We start from the raw sequence: 20,103 nt of genomic DNA on the forward strand, positions 1-20,103 counted from the left end.
AAGAGGCACCTCACAACCTGCTTTCAGAAAAAGTGTTCCATTACTTATCGAACTCCTCTCGCACTAAAATATATCGCACGATTCAATTGCCGTAAACTAACATGGAAACTGCATCTGCTAACCATCCAAAAGAAAGCCCAGAATACACTAAAAGTAGTGGAAGTCCTAACTGGTCGAACACGAGGATTGCATCCTTCCACCAACACCCACCCCTACAAAGTCTTGATTTAAACTACAGTATCTTGACCACAACAACAACAACAACAACAACATCTTCTCCTACTCAAATGTCGCCTTGATATCCGTCCAACCAAAGTTCTCTCAATCTGTCCAAATTCTTGAGCGCCATATAGTTCGTCTTGCTTTCCGAATCCGCTCACTTTCCTCTACAAGAACCCTTTACCAGCCCACCATCTTACACACGTCGCTTCGAAAACCTCCGTTTGTTCTGCACTTGCCATAAACTCCACTCCAACAACCCCACTGTTTACCCCCTCCCCCCTCGCTCACCAATTGCAAATCCTGGTGTACTGTCGCTCGTATCCCAGTATCCCACCTACTTTACATTACACATTGTCCAAAGCCTCTCCCGACTCAATTTTAATAGACTTCCCCTCCATAATAACGAAATCCGCTCTGACATTAATCCCTTCTATGAGATTTAACCCGCTCCTTCCAATCTCTTTCGGTTTCAGGGTTCACCTCAGTCCCCATTCCTCCTTTTTCTCTTCTTGACCTTCACCTGACCTTCACCCTAGCTATATGTAAACCGAATGACGTATTTTACTACCAGTCTTCCTCCCACATTGTACCCATCCCACCAACCCTGACCATCTGAATAGTGTATCTGCATAAAAATTTAACTACACAGAAGGATCAATTCTCCTCCCCTCCTCATTATTCCTACTAAACACAGGTCCCTCTCGTCAATAGGTACTGAATTGTAATGCAGTGCAGTATTTATTTTAACCTACTCACAACTCATTATCACTTTTTTAAATGTCATGCGACGTTTTCCTATGTTTTACCTTAAATATCATTAATGGAAAGCGTCTCTTAAAGAATTTTAAAAATATTTGTGTGTAGTTCATCCTTCTAAAATTTTTGTTCCACCATTGCGTCTGTTAACACTCTTTTGGCTGAACATGGACTACGTCGCGCTGTCAGCCCACTCTCGGAATGAAATTACAACAAAGGAAAAACGGAAGATTGTTTAGTTGTGCTCACATTAACGTTCGAAGTGCGAAATAGATACGTCCTTTCGTACAGACTATTCACGTAATAACGGGAACACCTGAGAGAGTATAATTGGGCGCTGCTAGTAAAACGACACTGGACCATCACAAACCTGATTTCTACATCTACATCCATACTCCGCAAGCCACCTGACGGTGTGTGGCGGAGGGTACCTTGAGTACCTCTATCGGTTCCTTCTATTCCAGTCTCGTATTGTTCGTGGAAAGAAGGATTGTCGGTATGCCTCTGTGTGGGCTCTAATCTCTCTGATTTTATCCTAATGGTCTATTCGCGAGATATAAGTAGGAGGGAGCAATATACTGCTTGACTCCTCGGTGAAGGTATGTTCTCGAAACTTCAACAAAATCCCGTACCGAGCTACTGAGCGTCTCTCCTGCAGAGTCTTCCACTGGAGTTTATCTATCATCTCCGTAACGCTTTCGCGATTACTAAATGATCCTGTAACGAAGCGCGCTGCTCTCCGTTGGATCTTCTCCATCTCTTCTATCAACCCTATCTGGTATGGATCCCACACTGGTGAGCAGTATTCGACCAGTGGGCGAACAAGTGTACTGAAACCTTCTTCCTTTGTTTTCGGATTGCATTTCCTTAGGATTCTTCCAATGAATCTCAGCCTGGCATCTGCTTTGGCGACGATCAACTTTATATGATCATTCCATTTGAAATCACTCCTAAAGCGTACTCCCAGATAATTTATGGAATTAACTGCTTCCAGTTGCTGACCTGCTATATTGTAGCTAAATGATAAGGGATCTTTCTTTCTATGTATTCGCAGCACATTACACTTGTCTACATTGAGATTCAATTGCCATTCCCTGCACCATGCGTCAATTCGCTGCAGATCCTCCTGCATGTCAGTACAATTTTCCATTGTTACAACCTCTCGATATACCACAGCATCATTCGCAAAAAGCTTCAGTGAACTTCCGATGTTATTCACAAGGTCATTTATGTATATTGTGAATAGCAACGTTCCTACGACACTCCCGTGTGGCACAATTGAGATCACTCTTATTTCGGAAGACATCTCGCCATTGAGAATGACATGCTGCGTTCTGTTATCTAGGAACTCTTCAATCCAATCACACAATTGGTCTGATAGTCCATATGCTCTTACTTTGTTCATTAAACGACTGTGGGGAACTGTATCGAACGCCTTGCGGAAGTCAAGAAACACGGCATCTACCTGGGAACCCGTGTCAATGGGCCTCTGAGTCTCGTGGACGAATAGCTTGAGCTGGGTTTCACGCGATCGTCTTTTTCGAAACCCATGCTGATTCCTACAGAGTAGATTTCTAGTCTCCAAAAAAGTCATTATACTTGAACATAATGCGTGAAGCTGTGATCCCCTGTGAAGCGCTATACGTGAGGTGTGCTCTTTGTGAACGACGTTGTTTGGACAGACACGGATTCTAGTCCATACTACAAAGTATTGATGCTCAATAACTAAACAGGCTCTGTGAATTAGAATGTATATGAATAACTTTAATCGAGATTCAGGCTAAACACAAATCTCTGTAAAGGGGCACTTGGTATCGAGATTGTGCTTGGGAGTACTGTACCATAAGTCGTGTTGAGCACGAGGACTCTACGGATGATATTACATCGTTGGCGCCAGTGTAACGTCTGATCGTAGTCATATAGCAGAAATAGCTATGGAAACAGCGTAACTTGCTCCACATGTCGTCAGCATGAAACAAGATGTGTCGCATAAATTGAGAATAACATTTTTTGTTTACTTTTTGCGCTAAGAACGAAACAATATTAGACTTATTTCCCATGTTTTTGGCTAAATTTTACAAAGGGCCGTACATGATCTACCATTGTTTTCGATGTAGCACCGTTTCCGGACGGCCTTTCCTTCACATTCTGCTTTTGATGCACATTGACGTTTCGTCCAAGGTCTGTGGGTTGCGTCTTCGAGCACTAATCAGAATTTTCTGGGTCCCAGTCTTTCCATCCACCGCTTGACCGAGCGTGGTGGCGCAGTGGTTAGCACACTGGACTCGCATTCAGGAGGACGACGCTTCAATCCCGCGTCCGGCCATCTTGATTTAGGTTTTCCGTGATTTTCCTAGATCGCTCCAGGCAAATGCCGGGATGGTTCCTTTGAAAGGGCACGGCCGACATCCTTCCCCTTCCTTCCCTAATCCAATGAGACTGATGACCTCGCAGTTTGGTCTCTTCTCCCAGGCAACCTAACCCAGCCACCCACCGCTTACACTTCGACTAAAAATAATCAGCACTTGGGTCGAAAACTTCGGATATAAGAAGTCACGTATGTTCTTCCAGTACACTTCGCCAAAGAGAGCGGAGGAGTGAACTTACTTTCTGGGCACTCTTTCGTCTCAGGAAAGCACCGCTAAACAGCGGAAGAATCAACGATAACCAGCGTTATGAGTGTGCAGGAAACAACTGAAACCACTTTATAAAGACACACAGAGCGTATTTACAGGACATATGGCCTGTAACCGAATAAGTGCCATTATGATCTCTCTATTGGCAAAAGATTTCATGTTAGTCCCTCATTCAGATATGTCCGAGGGGCTGCGAAAAAGGTGGTAATCGTGAGAAAAAGATGGAATAATCAACGAAAGCATAACATTCTGCGAATAGGAGCGTAGACTGTCAGAAGTCAATTTAGATGCAGTGGGGGTCAGTGAAGTAAAACAGAAAGAAAATAAGGATTTATGATCAAACGCATATAGGGTAATATCAAAGCATGACGAAACAGTTTAACGGGAGTAGGATTCTTTATGAATGAATGAATGAAGGTAGGGCAGAGTGTGAGCTACTGTCAACAGATCAGTGATCAGAAACGACGGCATACCGACACCAGCGATAAAAGTTCAGGTAAACATGCTGACATCACAAGCAGAAGACGAAGATGTAGTAAAATATGTGACGGTATTGTTCGGGTAATTTAGTATGTAAAGGAGGACTGGGACGCGGGATGGAACAGTAGACGGACTTATGGGAGAATATTGGTTGGTTCAAATGGCTCTGAGCACTATGGGACTTAACATCTGAGGTCATCAGTCCCCTAGAACTTAGAACTACTTAAACCTAACTAACCTAAGGACATCAGACACATCCATGTCCGAGGCATGATTCGAACCTGCGACCGTAGCAGTCGCGCGGTTCCGGACTGAAGCGCCTAGAACCGCTCGGCCACCGCGGCCGGCAGGATATTGGTTGCTTAGTAGGTATGAGAGAAGAGAAAGGCTAATTGACGTATGCAATTCATTTAAGCTGTTAATAGCCAATCACTGCTGAAAACTCACAAGAGGAGAAGGTTTGTTTGGATAATTCGTGGAAACACAGTAATATTCCAGACGGATTAGACCATCTTGGTCTGATAGGGATTTCGTAATCAGTTATTGGATTGTACGTCGGTTCTCTAAATTTTCTCGAAAAGAACATCACCTTGCTTTCAGATATTCGCATTTGACCTTCCGAAGCATCTCTGTAAGACCTACATGCTTTTCGTACCTACCGGTAACAAATCTTCTTTCAATCAGACGTGGTACGGATCCCAAACACTCGAGCAGTACTCAAAAATAGGTCGCACCAGCGTCCTATATGCGGCCTTATTCATAGGTGAACCACCCTTTGCTAAAATTCTTCCAGTAAAGCCTTCTCTACCACTGTGCTCAAATGCTTGTTCCATTTCATGTCGCTTTGTAACGTTAAACCCAGATATTTAAACGATTTGACTGTGTCAAGCAGGACACTAGTAATACAGTATCCGAACACGGTTTGTTCTTCCCACTCATCCGCATTAGCTTACATTTTTCCAGATTTAGAGCTAGCTGCCATTCATCACACCAACTAGAAATTTTCTCGAAGTCGTCTTGTATCTTCCTACAGTCACTCAACTTCGACAACTTACCGTGCATAACAGCATCATCAGCAAACAACCTCAGATTGCTGCCCACCCTGTCCGCCAAATCATTTCTGCATGCAGAGAACAACAGCGATCGGGCCCTGTCACACTTCCCTAGGGCAATCTTGACGATACACTTGTCTCTGTTGAACACTCGTCACCGGGGACAACATACTGGTTTCTATTACACTACTGGCCATTAAAATTCCTACACCAAGCAGAAATCCAGATGATAAACGGGTATTCATTGGACAAATATATAATACTAGAACTGACATGTGATTACATTTTCACGCAATTTGGGTGCCTAGATCCTGAGAAATCAGTACCCAGAACAACCACCTCTGGCCCTAATAACGGCCTTGATACGCCTGGCCATTGAGTCAAACAGAGCTTCTATGGCGTGTACAGGTACAGCTGCCCATGCAGCTTCAACACGATACCACAGTTCATCAAGAGTAGTGACTGGCGTATTGTGACGAGCCAGTTGCTCGGCCAGCATTGACCTGAAGTTTTCACTTGGTGAGAGATCTGGAGAATGTGCTGGCCAGGGCAGCAGTCGAACATTTTCTGTATCCAGAAAGGCCGGTACAGGACCTGCAACATGCGGTCGTGCATTATCCTGCTGAAATGTAGGGTTTCGTAGGGATCGAATGAAAGGTAGAGCCACGGGTCTAAACACATCTGAAATGTAACGTCCACTGTTCAAAGTGTCGTCAATGCGAACAAGAGGTGACCGAGACGTGTAACCAATGACACCCCATACCATCACGCCGGGTGATATGCCAGTACGGCGATGACGAATACACGCTTCCAATGTGCGTTCACCGCGATGTTGTCAAACACGGATGCGACCATCATGATGCTGTAAACAGAACCTGAATTCATCCGAAAAAATGACGTTTTGCCATTCGTGCACACAGGTTCGTAGTCGAGTACACCATCGCAGGCGCTTCTGTCTGTGATGCAACGTCAAGGGTAACCGTAGCCATGGTCTCCGAACTGATAGTCCATGCTGCTGCAAACGTCGTCGAACTGTTCGTGCAGTTGGTTGTTGTCTTGCAAACGTCCACATCTGTTGACTCAGGGATCGAGACGTGGCTGCACGATCCGTTACAGCCATTCGGATAAGATGCCTGCAATCTCGACTACTGGTGATACGAGGCCGTTTGGCTCCAGCAAGGCGTTCCGTATTACCCTCCTGAACCAACCGATTCCATATTCTGCTAACAGTCATTGGATCTCGACCAACGCGGGCAGCAATGTCGCTATACGATAAACCGCAATCGCGATAGGCTACAATCCGACCTTTATCAAAGTCGGAAACGTTATGCTACGCATTTCTCCTCCTTACACGAGGCATCACAATAACGTTTCTCCAGGCAACGACGGGTAACTGGTGTTTGTGTATGACAAATGGGTTGGAAATTTTCCTCATGTCAGCACGTTGTAGGTGTCGCCACCGGCGCCAACCTTGTGTGAATGCTCTGAAAAGATAATCATTTGCATATCATAGCATCTTCTTCCTGTCGGTTAAATTCCGCGTCTGTAGCACGTCATCTTCGTGGTGTAGCAATTTTAATGGCCAGTAGTGTACTTTCATATGTTTTCTACCACCGTAAATAATTCACGTTTACTCTACTGGAACAGCGGTGCGTAAGCGCGCTGCACGAGCAATGGACATGATCCCTGACTCTGTGTTTAATGTAATCTGTGCGGTTTCTTGCCAGTCATTTGTGCACCGCTGGGCCATTCGTATTAGAGGCATGAAAGCGAGCAGTTGCGTTTCAGAGAAGATCTTATATTTATGAATTTGTGAGAACTACCTGGAATACTTTATTATGAAGATGAAAACTTATTTATAAAGCTGTTTCTTGACTGAATTGATGGAGAAGATTTCTGGATGAATATTTCAAGGTAACCCATGTACGTGCAAAAATGAAATGCTTGATTGTCAGAACTTGAAGGACATCTTTGTGCCTTAACAATTGAAGACATAAAGTCTGTAAATAAGTCCGCGATCATATTATGGCAAATTATTTGTAAAGGTCCGTCTTGATCGCACCAATTTTTACAGTTCACAGTTACCGGTTTCGGATACTGCCATCTTCAGATCGTAAAATATTCTGATGTAGGTATCAACATCAAAAAATATATATATGTAGGCACATAGGACTAGTTACGTACCTAATAATATTCATGATTTGTATTAATTTGATCTCTTTGTTTTTAATTATGTCAGAAACATCGCAATTTTCAATGTCAATAAAATTCACCGACAATTTAGCGCCAAGTACGAATTGTATGAAGACTGGAATTCTCGATATACAGTGATTTGTGGCGCTATACAAGTTCGTTTATGTGGATAGAAGCGTACGTGGCCTGAAGATGGCAAAATGAAATGTGGAAACTGGTTGCTTTCAGAATAGAATAAAATAAAATATCTTAAAGTATACGGTGAATTTTATTGACACTGAAAATTACTTACTAGCCGATGTCCCCTGGCCATGGTGGACCAACAGAGAACTAGGCAATTGGTAATTTTTGTAATGAGAGAATTTTGCCTAATTGTTAGTCTTCCTAGGTTGACTAGTCTTTTTTGACAATAATTCGAGTTTAATTTTTCGGAAACAATTTCCTTTAAAGTGAAACCCTCCTCTATCATTCTTAACAAAGTTTTGAATGTTTTGTCGTGAGTGCATTGCACCTTACTCCACACGCGGACACAGATTGTTACTCACAAGCGAAGACAAATTTAGAGAAGATTATTTGTCTTTAGATGCTGCATTTGGTGATTTCACTTTGCTTTCGAGAACGTCGGTACACCAGACACTAAACTATATACTGAACATAAGTCACTTTCATTTCAGGGCAGATCTCACTTTCCGTCCTTGAAAATAAACAGTACGTAGTCAGAATAATCAGGTGTTGTACTAAGTAAGAAGATTAATTTAGAGTGGGCAGAGAAGGTTATCAGTATTGAGTTTCACTTAAATAGTTTCACTGAATGTACAATTAGTTTTATTTGCGATTTAATTAGATTCATTTTCATTATTTCAAATTCGGCATTTCACTAACATTAAAGTTTTGTTTCACGAACTGTTCAGTTGTGCAACACAGGACCAACCAACATTCAGTTTTGCTCAGCAATTCATGCTGCCAACTGCCTTGCCGCAGTGGTAACACCGGTTCCCGCCCGATCACCGAAGTTAAGCGCTGTCGGGCTGGGCTAGAACTTGGATGGATGACCATCCGGTCTGCCGAGAGCTGCTGGCAGGCGGGGTGCACTCAGCCCTTGTAAGTCAAACTGAGGAGCTACTTGATTAAGAAGTAGCGGCTCCGGTCTCGTAAACTGGCGTACGCCCGGTGGGCGGTGTGCTGACCACGTGCCCCTCCATATTCGCATCCAGTGTCACCTGTGGGGTGAGGATGACACGGCGGTCGGTCGGTCCCGCTGGGCGTTCCAAGGCCTGTTCGGACGAAGTTTAGTTTAGTTGAATAAGATATTAAAGCATACTTTACACGAGTAGAAAGTTATTGGAGAAAGAATATTCAATATTTCACCCATAGATAAATTACTTAGAAAGCTTACAAAAGAAACAAGTACTGTGTCTTGCAGTGTAAACATTGTCTTTGGAACAACCTTACTGCCCGGTCTCTAAACTAAGGGTGTCCCAGGTACATTAATGTTTACATTTTTGTCATGGCACATATTAATTAGATGATTTGAAGAAGGATAAGTATTCCAGTTGTGGAAACACCATTGAATTAGTTTTTATGATGCGAAGATCGTCTGAATTTGACCGAAATCTGTAGTCAAAAATGAAATACTAACATACGATACAGTTCCTGACATTTGTGGAAGCTGTTCAACAACGCCTACACAAAACACTGTCGAAATATGTTTCATGTGCAATAGTTAATTTCCCCGCACTGTGTACAGCTTATCTGCTAGGGGAAGCGGTAGATAGATGATCTTTACGAGCCAGTACCGGTATGGCGCATGCTCTGTACGGGGGCGCTTCGAGCACAGACTGTTGATTTTCCGTAAAATAAACTCTTTCAGAATTACACCACGCGTTTTCCGCGGAAAAGCTGAATACCCCACGAACGATGAGCCCAGGACCTTTTTTTTTTCCTTTTTTCTGAGCACCAGAAAAAGCAGTTTCGTTCGTCATGTTTGTTCTAGCTGATTCACAATAAACTGCAGAAGCCCTCTGGGATGAATTCCCATCTATATTGTTCATAAAATATTCAACAACAGCAGAGTTTGTTTTAGCCTGGAATAATGAAATGCTAGCAAGTTATAAAATGCTTCCTAACCCGGCGGCGGTTCGTTGAGGATTAGCGAGTAGCTTTCGGTCGCAGAATACGGTAAATGTAAATTAAGGGCTATATTATGCTGCGGTGCGCGTTGCTCGATCCGTTGAAAAAGAGGTATCGAAGTGGAGAAGGGAAGTCAAGGAGTGGGAGAAAGATAAATGCAGCGTGTTTCAGAAACATTACTCCGACTTCAAAGGATTATTTTTTCTGAATGAAAGAAGGTAGAAGTGGGGATAAATTTTAAATTACGCATCGAAACTAAAATTTCACCGTGGTGCCATTTTTATAAAGTATGTACAACTGAGGAGACGACTTTCACTGTAGCGGTGGTGTACTTGTATGTAGTCCCAGAGCGTGAGTGGAGTTTTTTTTTTTTTTTTTTTTTTTTTTTAACCAAGAGATGGAATAGTGATACTCCAAGCTGCGCAAGCGGATTTACGGGCTTGGCAGTATTTCTTCCTTTCTGCAGAGTTGTTTTAGCAGTCCGTCGCATGATTAATTCCTCCCAATTAGGACATACAGCGATTATCCAATCTCCTTGCGTAGAAGTGGAGCACTCTTCCCAGATTTATCGCAGAGTGAAAGAGATGTAAGGAGAGCAGTGTCACGCACGGTACACAATATTCCGGTGGCGTCAGCGTTATGACGCGGGAAATGTGGACAAGAAGACTGTCGTGGCCTTTCAAATATCTCAGAGGGAGCTCCTGGTACATCATCCTTACAGCTCCGACATCACTCCACGTGACTCGCATAACTTCGGCCCCTTAAAACAATCCCTGAAAGATCAAACGTTAAACAGTGAGGAACGAGTGCTGGACACCGTAGAAAACTGGATCCGTTAGTAACCCAAGAGTTTCTATACTGAATACCTCATACGCAATGGGATCGGTGTATGAATATCGATGGCAGTTACGTATACTGAGGTGCCAAAAGTAGCGGATAGCACTATGCCCATATACAAATGGCGGAAGTGTTGCGTACACAAGGTATAAAAGGCCAGTGCATTGGTGGAGCTGTCATTTAATCTCAGGTAAATTATGCGAAAAGGTTTCCGACGTGATTATAGCCACACGCCGGGAAATAACAGACTTTGAATACGGAATCGTAGTTGGAGCTAGACACATGGGACATTCCACTCCAGAAATCGTTAGGGAATTCAATATTCCGAGATGCACCGTGTCAAGCGTGCGTCTATAATACCAAAATTTAAGCATTACCTCTCACCATGGACCCCGCAGTGGCCAACGGCCTTCACTTAACGACCGAGAGCAGCAGCGTTTGCGTTGAGGTGTCAGTGCTAACAGACAAGCAACGCTGCGTGAAATAACCGCAGAATTCTGTGTGGGACGTACGACGAACGTATCCGTTAAGACAATGGGCCGAGACCGATGCGAAAGCCTTTGCTAACAGCACGACGTCACCTGCAGTGCCTGTCCTGTGCTCGTAACCATATCATCTGGACCCTAGAAGACTGGAAAATTTGATCTGGTCAGATGAGTCCCGATTTCAGTTGGTAAGAGCGTATGATAGGGTTCGAGTGCGGTGCAGGCCCCTCAAAGCCGGGGACCCAAGCTGTCAACACGCTATCGTGTAAGCTGATGATGGCCCCATAATGGCATGGACTGTCTTTACAAGGAATGGGTCAAATGGTTCAAACGGCTCTGAGCACTATGGGACTTAACTTGTGAGGTCATCAGTCCCCTAGAACTACTTAAACCTAACTAACCTAAGGACATCACACACATTGATGCCCGAGGCAGGATTCGAACCTGCGATCGTAGCGGTCGCGCGGTTCCGGACTGTAGCGCCTAGAATCACTTAGCCACCCAAGCCGGCTTACAAGGAATGGACTCGGTCCAATTGAAACCATGATTGATGGGAAATGGTTATATTGGACTACTTGGAGACCAATTGCAGCCATTCATGGACTTCTTGTTCCCAACCAAAGATGGAATTTTTATGGATGTCACCGGGTTGTTCGCGATTGGTTTGAAGGACATTCTGGACAATTTGGGTGAATGATTTGGCCACCCTGTTCTCCCAACATGAATCCCACGATCCTTTCGAACATTTATGGAACATTATTCAGCACCGGCAACACTTTCACATCTACATGTTTGAATGTTTTACAGTGTATAGATACATCCTTTAAGAACAATATTTTCATTTCTCTACATAGTTTCCATCCTTCTCAATTGCCTTACGCCATCTTGGAACCAGCGCCTGTATACCCACACGGTAAAATTCTGGACCAACCTGTTGGATCCACTGTTTGGCAGCGGGCACAAGGGACTCATCATCTTCAAACCTTGTTCCACGAAGAGAGTCTTTCAGTTTCCCAAACAGATGATGGTCACATGGAGCCAGGTCAGGACTGTAAGGCGGGTGTTTCAGTGTTGTCCATCCGAGTTTTGTGATCGCTTCCATGGTTTTTTGACTGACATGAGGCCGTGCATTGTCGTGCAACAGCAAAACATCCTGCTTTTGCCGACGTGGTCGAACACGACTCAGTCGAGCTTGAAGTTTCTTCAGTGTCGTCACATGTATCAGAATTTATGGTGGTTCCTCTTGGCATGATGTCCACAAGCAAGAGTCTTTCGGAATCGAAAAACATCGTAGCCATAACTTTTCCAGCAGAAGGTGTGGTTTAACTTTTTTTTTTCTCTTGGGTGAATTTGCATGATGCCACTCCATTGATTGCCTCTTCGTCTCTGGTGAAAAATGATGAAGCCATGTTTCATCACCTGTCAAAATTCATCCAAGAAATTCACCTCCACCATTCTCATACTGTTCCAAAAGTTCGCTGCATACCGTTTTTCTTGTTTCTTTGTGAGCCACTGTCAACATCCTGGGAACCCACCTGGCACAAACCTTTTTTAACACCAACACTTTCAGTATTCTGTAAACACTTCCTTCCCCTATCCCAACGTAGCGTGACAATTCGTTCACTGTGATGCGTCTGTCAGCAGTCACCAATTCGTTAACTCTCTGCACATTGTCTGGAGTTGTGCAGTACAAGGCCTGCCGCTGTGAGGACAATCCTCAATATTGCCGTACCCACTTTCATCATGTAACCTGCTTGCCCACCATCTAACTGTACTTCGATCGACAGCAGCATCTCCATACACCTTTTTCAACCTCTTGTGGATTTCTCCCACTGTCTTGCTTTCACAGCATAGGAATTCTATGACAGCACATTGCTTCTGACAAACGTCAAGTGTAGCAGCCATCTTGAAGACATGCTGTGACGGAGCCACTTACTGGAACAGGTTGAACTAAGTTTGAAAACAAGTGGGAAGGATGTATCTTTCACACATGCAGAATGAAAACTGTACTTTTACAAAAATAAAGTAAACTGTTGGAGATGGCATGCAGAACTCTTCACCCATCACAAGAAACCATTGCTCAACTTTACAGTTCATGTTGTGTATCGATACAAGTAGAAATGTGTGAACTAGCTGTGCCAAATCTAGGCACAGAACAACGATTTTGCTTGAGTATTTTCATATACAGTGCTATATGTAAGACCTTATAAATAAACAAAAAAAGTGTAATAAATGTTTGTAATTGTTTCTATAAGTCCTCTGTATGCCAGTGTAAGCAGGTATTCGATACCATGACCAAGTGGACGAAGCATCCCGCTCCAAAGGGACTCACAGTAGCTGACTTGTCCTGCAATGGAACTGGAAGCTGAGAGAAAAAGAAGAATGATTTTAATTGAGTCAGCTGTGGGTTCTTGGTGAAACATTGTAAATTGACGAAACAGACACTGTTTTTTGCCTTGTTTCACAAATTATACAGGGTGATTCAAAAAGAATACCACAACTTTAAAAATGTGTATTTAATGAAAGAAACATAATATAACCTTCTGTTATACATCATTACAAAGAGTATTTAAAAAGGTTTTTTTTCACTCAAACACAAGTTCAGAGATGTTCAATATGGCCCCCTCCAGACACTCGAGCAATATCAACCCAATACTCCAACTCGTTCCACACTCTCTGTAGCATATCAGGCGTAACAGTTTGCATAGCTGCTGTTATTTCTCATTTCAAATCATCAATGGTGGCTGGGAGAGGTGGCCGAAACACCATATCCTTAACATACCCCCATAAGAAAAAATCGCAGGGGGTAAGATCAGGGCTTCTTGGAGGCTAGTGATGAAGTGCTCTGTCACGGGCTGCCTGGCGGCCGATCCATCGCCTCGGGTAGTTGACGTTCAGGTAGTTACGGACAGATAAGTGCCAATGTGGTGGCGCTCCATCCTGCTGAAATATGAATTGTTGTGCTTCTTGTTCGAGCTGAGGGAACAGCCAATTCTCTAACATCTCCAGATACTGTAGTCCAGTTACAGTAGCACCTTCGAAGAAAAAGGGACCAAAAACTTTATTGGCTGAAATGGCACAGAAAACGTTCACCTTAGGCGAGTCACGTTCATACTGAGTTGTTTCCCGCGGATTCTCAGTGGCCCATATACAGACATTGTGACGGTTGACTTTCCCGTTAGTGTGGAAAGTTGCTTCATCACTAAACACAATCTTTGAAACGAAAGATTCATCTGTTTCCATTTGAGCAAGGATAAAATCACAGAAATCGATTCTTTTAATCTTATCAGCTGCAGACAGTGCTTGAACCAATTTCAGACGATAAGGTTTCATAACTAACCTTTTTCGTAGGACTCTCCATACAGTTGATTGTGGAATTTGCAGCTCTCTGCTAGCTCTGCGAGTCGATTTTCCTGGGCTGCGAACAAATGCTTGCTGGATGCGTGCTACATTTTCATCACTCGTTCTCGGCCGTCCAGAACTTTTCCCTTTGCACAAACACCCATTCTCTGTAAACTGTTTATACCAACGTTTAATACACCACCTATCAGGAGGTTTAACACCATACTTCGTTCGAAATGCACGCTGAACAACTGTCGTCGATTCACTTCTGCCGTACTCAATAACACAAAAAGCTTTCTGTTGAGCGGTCGCCATCTTAGCATCAACTGACGCTGACGCCTAGTCAACAGCGCCTCAAGCGAACAAATGTACAACTAAATGAAACTTTATAGCTCCCTTAATTCGCCGACAGATAGTGCTTAGCTCTGCCTTTTGTCGTTGCAGGGTTTTAAATTCCTAAAGTTGTGGTATTCTTTTTGAATCACCCTGTATTATTAATGTTACTGCACAACCTAGGTTTCAGTTATAGGCCCGTTTTCAAGTACATTATTTATTCCCAAAGATGATAATGCGCAGATAAACATGATGACAAGACAAAGATAATCATCTCAACTTCTTAAGGTATCAGTCTATAGCTTATTATAAGATTATGTCAATGACCATTTTTTAACAAATTACATATTTAATTACACAATTCATCAATTACCCTAACAGGACTAAAGTTATGCATCAGCTAAGAACTCATTGTCTACAGATGGACTGGGGCCCCCAAATTTTGCTTCTATCTGGGGGTACTGATCTCATCCAAAAGAGGTGAATAATTGAATTGCGTTTGCTCGTTTAATAATAGGTGTGGGGATGTACACGTCTGTCATTTAATTAGCATTCCATGGTTGAGTTTAGCCTCCTTTTCCTCTGTGTAAAACTTGTGTGTCTACTATGTATTTCTGGTTATTCTTCAGGCAATATTCTGCAAAGGGTGAATCAGGCTTCTTAATCTCCATCTTCTGTTATGCTCTTTAAGTTTGGTGCAGATTGTCTGCCCTGTCTATCCAATGCAGTAAGACACACTCAAGGCATGTGTTTTTATAGACCCCACTTTTTATTGATGGCTATTTGTTTGTCTTTTGCATTCAACAAGCAACTACCTACTGCCTGAGGGACATAGAAAAACACAGAGAAACCCTTTACCTTCAAAATGTTACTTATACTATTTGATGTTTTCCCTATAAGAGGTAATCTGCACCATTTCTTATCCAATTTGTTTTTTTCAGTAGGGACAGTAGGGGCCTGGCTTGCTTCTTCATCTTCTTACCTAAAATTTTATTAATGATGTTGGGGTTAAATTCATCATTTGTGGCTATTGTTTTTATTGTGTTAAGTTTTCGGTCAGAGTCTTCTTGGGACATAGGGATGGAAAGGAGACGGTGGATCATGACCATCTCTTTTAGATGACATCACAACACCAGGATAGAAGCAAAACTTTGGGTCCCAGTCCATCAGTAGACAAAAAGTCTCTGAACAGTTACACGAGTGTCGAGGGTCGTCGGAACTCATCTAGCAGTGTCCATCCATCGGCTGGAGTCTGAAGATGACTCTTTCATAGAGTCGAAACCGCTTACTCACTCCAATAAAAAATATTTTAACAAGATTGCGATCAAGACTGTTTTAAATTTTAATTTTAACAAATTTCAAGGTCACTGACTATGTTTTCAAAAATTTCAAAAAAATGAAATGTATGATTAACCATCAGTGAGTTAAACAGAACATACGGTGTCAACGTGCATGAAACATACATCTTTTCTTTCTGGCATATAAAAGTAAAAGAAATATTCAAATCTTGCTGAAATTAGGGGATGCATGAAGAAAGGTTTGCCTTTGGAAAGACACACCATAGCTGAGATGGTACAATATGCACACATCAAGGTACAACCAAATTTTCTATGTACTTGATTACTGTCATTAAATACCTGTATTATCATGCATCATGATCTTTTGATATAGCAGATTCTGTGGGTTTGATTTGTTGTAATTACAAGCCTTAAATGTCGTGGTGCGATAGGCGGTTGGTCTTTCTGCCTTCAAACAATGTGTGCACAGTTTCCAGTACATCTCCTGGAACACATGAAATCATCAGAATAAAAATAAAATGGTAGTATTACAATGAATTCAGCATTTATAGATAAAACAATTATTGCTCAATAGATCAAATGTTAGTTAGACAGAACAACAGATATCTCTTAATGCCTCAGAGCCAGAAACAGAAGTCAGTAGCCAGAAGAGGAAGTCCTTGGTTTCTAAAGCATTGTTTGTTTTACAAAAAAAAATGAATGTAAAACCGAGGTTGCTCATTATGCCTTATGCAGACTGTCTGTGAGTTTTAAATGACATCAATTAGTCTTTGATATAACAAACATGTTATGGCATAAAAGTTCTTACAGGATGATAGTTTCTTGCTAAAAGTAATATAAATATACATCTTTTATTAGATGTGGTTCAATATGTGAGTTAAGCACCCTATATGCTTAATGGAGCATCCAGTACAGGTTCTCAATAAGGAATTTCAAAGACTACCAGTTTCATCGTGTCTAATATTTTTGAAAGCTTCGAATCCCAGAAAGTGTTCTCCAAAGGAGATATTACATATGATTAACACACATAGGCAAAACAACACCTAGGATGGATGAATAAAAGGCTCAAACAGTAGAAAATACTAGAATATTACTAGACCCATGTTAGCTGGTGCACGTAGTGTGAGAGAAGGAATTGACATTCAGTGTGACTGAACATATTATCTCTGAAACACACATACTGTGATGATCCGAACAATAACATAGATTGACTATGTCTACTCGCAGCATCAGCTGCCACAGGGAATACAGCTCTCGTGAATGAAATCATATGAATCATTTTAGGGCTTTGAGAAGTTCATCGAGTAATTACGAAAACAATTCACCATCGACTCCACAAACCTGTGCGCAGAACATTCCCATACAGGCATTTTAGAATATGAGGTTTAGATGATTTATGGCAGGCTGATCTCGTAGATATGAAACAATATTCATGAGTGAACACAGGCTTCAAATATATTTTAGTGATGAATGATACATATTCAGCTGGACCCTGTCTGTGAAAATAAAGAAACTGCATGGGTGCTTGAATAACTGCTGCAAATGGTGATGAGTTGGTGTTATGACAACCCTAAAACTGACCATGGAGGTGAATGTTACAATAGTCATTTCAAGTTGGTAATGGAACGATACGGAATAAACCACTATTCGACATTCTCCCATATGAAAGCAAGTGCTGTGAAACATTTGAACAGGATAATACAAAGTTGTACGTGGATGAGATTTTATCTTTTAGGATCATCCAAATGGCTAGACATTTTACTAAAAATTATTGGGAAGTATAATCGCACCAATCGAACTATTAAAACGAGGCGAACTGATGTTCACAACAGTGAGCCTCAATATACGGCATACACTTGTATTAAGAAGGTGGAGCAATGCAAGCAGAAGTTCAGTGTAGGTGATGTGGTACATACTTAAAAAAACTGCTTTTGAGAAGTTTCTATGCAGAGGTATTTACAGGTTCTAATGTGCAACACGTAAACCTGAGAACATGTATCCTAAAGGAGAGCAATGGTAAGAAGCTAATGGAAGTTTCTACACAAAGGAGTTACTAAAAATCTTTCAACCAGACTGTTTCTTATAGACCATGTTCTGAGATGTCGAGGAAATAGGGGTTTAGTTAAGTGGCTCAGCTTCCCATCAAAGCACAACAGTTGGGTGAATGTTCACAATTTGGTATTTAACAAGACATGCAAACCTCAAATTGTGCAGTAGCTTGAGATGAGTACTAGGAAGTGCATGAGAGGCGTTGGTGGCATTGTCCATAAGTTACCAGTTGAATTACACATTTCTGGATACAATTATTGTGCACATGGATCAAAGCTGAAAAAACGTCTGGTTCATGGTGATATTGGGATTAATACATTAGATGAGACCTGCAAGGAGCACAATTTAGCAAACACTGCAAATCAAGGTTTGATAGGATTTCGAATTTCAGTTCAGATTTTAACTGATAAAGCCAAGTAAATATCCAGAATGAGATTTTCACTCTGCAGCGGAGTGTGCGCTGATATGAAACTTCCTGGCAGATTAAAACTGTGTGCCCGACCGAGACTCGAACTCGGGACCTTTGCCTTTCGTGGGCAAGTGCTCTACCATCTGAGCTACCGAAGCACGACTCACGCACGGTACTCACAGCTTTACTTCTGCCAGTATCTCGTCTCTACCTTCCAAACTTTACAGAAGCTCTCCTGCGAACCTTGCAGAACTAGCACTCCTGAAAGAAAGGATATTGCAGAGACATGGCTTAGCCACAGCCTGGGGGATGTTTCCAGAATGAGATTTTCACTCTGCAGCGGAGTGTGCTCTGATATGAAACTTCCTGGCAGATTCAGGAGTGCTAGTTCTGCAAGGTTCGCTGGAGAGCTTCTGTAAAGTTTGGAAGGTAGGAGACGAGATACTGGCAGAAGTAAAGCTGTGAGTACCGGGCGTGAGTCGTGCTTCGGTAGCTCAGATGGTAGAGCACTTGCCCACGAAAGGCAAAGGTCCCGAGTTCGAGTCTCGGCCGGGCACACAGTTTTAATCTGCCAGGAAGTTCCAAGTAAATATGTTAAAGAAAGGGCATAGGTGTAGGTTAACGTACTGCTGCATTTGAAGTTTATAAAGCAATGAGTGCCAAACTTAAATTGCTTGCCAGGATGAGTTTCCAACAAATTATGAATGCAGCTCATCTTTCATTAAAGCAGCAGAGGAAAAAGCTTGTAGGACATTTAAAAAAATTGCATCCATTCAGCAGTGACAGTGCCTAAAAGTGCCTTGAAGGAAAAGGCATAAGAAGACATTAAAATGCCTCGGGCTCTGCCAATACCTAAAACAAATGGGGTGTCAGCAATTGGCTCATTAACAGGAGGGGCAGTTGCCATAGATCGCACAATGAAGAATGCACAAAGCGCAGAAGAGCAAGTACAGGAGGCTAAAGGGGATAGTAGGATTTGGTATATTGCTATATTTAAAACTACTGAGGAAAGGGCTTGGGTTATCCATTAAAAATGCTCATTGTAATCCTACTAGATAATTACAAACACAGATCTAGTTAAATTCGGTAGAAAGCTGAAAAATTCTGAGCTACTTTGGAGTGGTTATGAAGAGTATGTTGCTAAAGACGATGTGCAAATCCGGAGATTGTGGGATTGTAAATTAAGATTGAAAGTGTTGTTAATAAAAATTCTCTATTTAAACTAGACTAAACCACATGTGACTGCTTTAGTCTTTAATAAAACTTGCATCTGACTGCGTATTTAACTGAACTGTACTTTATCTGACTGCATGAAAATATTGTTGGAAAATTAATACTCAAAATACACATCTGAATGCATGAAAGTTTAGTGGTAAAAATGAATGGAAGTCACCAACCTGCATCTGACTGCGTCTGTGGACTTAGCTCGTGCACTCCTTCCCGTTTAGCCGATAATAAAACATATATTCAACTCAGCCGTAGTGCAATGGCATGAAATTGTCATTCTAGATAACTTTAGTCATTTTGGCCCTGTTTGTTACTTAATAAAAATTCTGTCCTGATCTGAATAATTTGCCAACTGTGCAGTGGCATATAGATTATTTTACTCTGATAAATGAAATTATTAGCTTTACTCATGGGAACTTTACTTTAATGTACCTTATGGTTAAATGCAAGCGCAGGATGCGGAGAACGACATAAGGTGTGAGATGAAACTCTAATTTTATCTAAAAATATTTATTGTTCAAACTTTTAAGGCACATGTGAAAAACTAAAAGAAACTTCTATAGCATGGATTTACGAGAAAGTTTCACAAAACACTTATTACATCAACAATGGGATTTCTATCTAGCTTTAAGACGTTATTTAACCAAAGAAAAC

At 42.0% G+C, this 20,103-nt stretch overlaps 1 pseudogene; it reads left to right on the plus strand.

The window, feature by feature from the left end:
- Positions 1-8,301: 8,301 nt before the first annotated feature.
- LOC126238054 (5S ribosomal RNA) lies at positions 8,302-8,419 on the plus strand (annotated as a pseudogene).
- The last annotated feature ends 11,684 nt before the right edge of the window (positions 8,420-20,103 follow it).

The sequence above is a fragment of the Schistocerca nitens genome, chromosome 2 (assembly GCF_023898315.1).
Source record: "Schistocerca nitens isolate TAMUIC-IGC-003100 chromosome 2, iqSchNite1.1, whole genome shotgun sequence".
Classification (NCBI taxonomy): Eukaryota; Metazoa; Arthropoda; class Insecta; order Orthoptera; family Acrididae; genus Schistocerca; species Schistocerca nitens.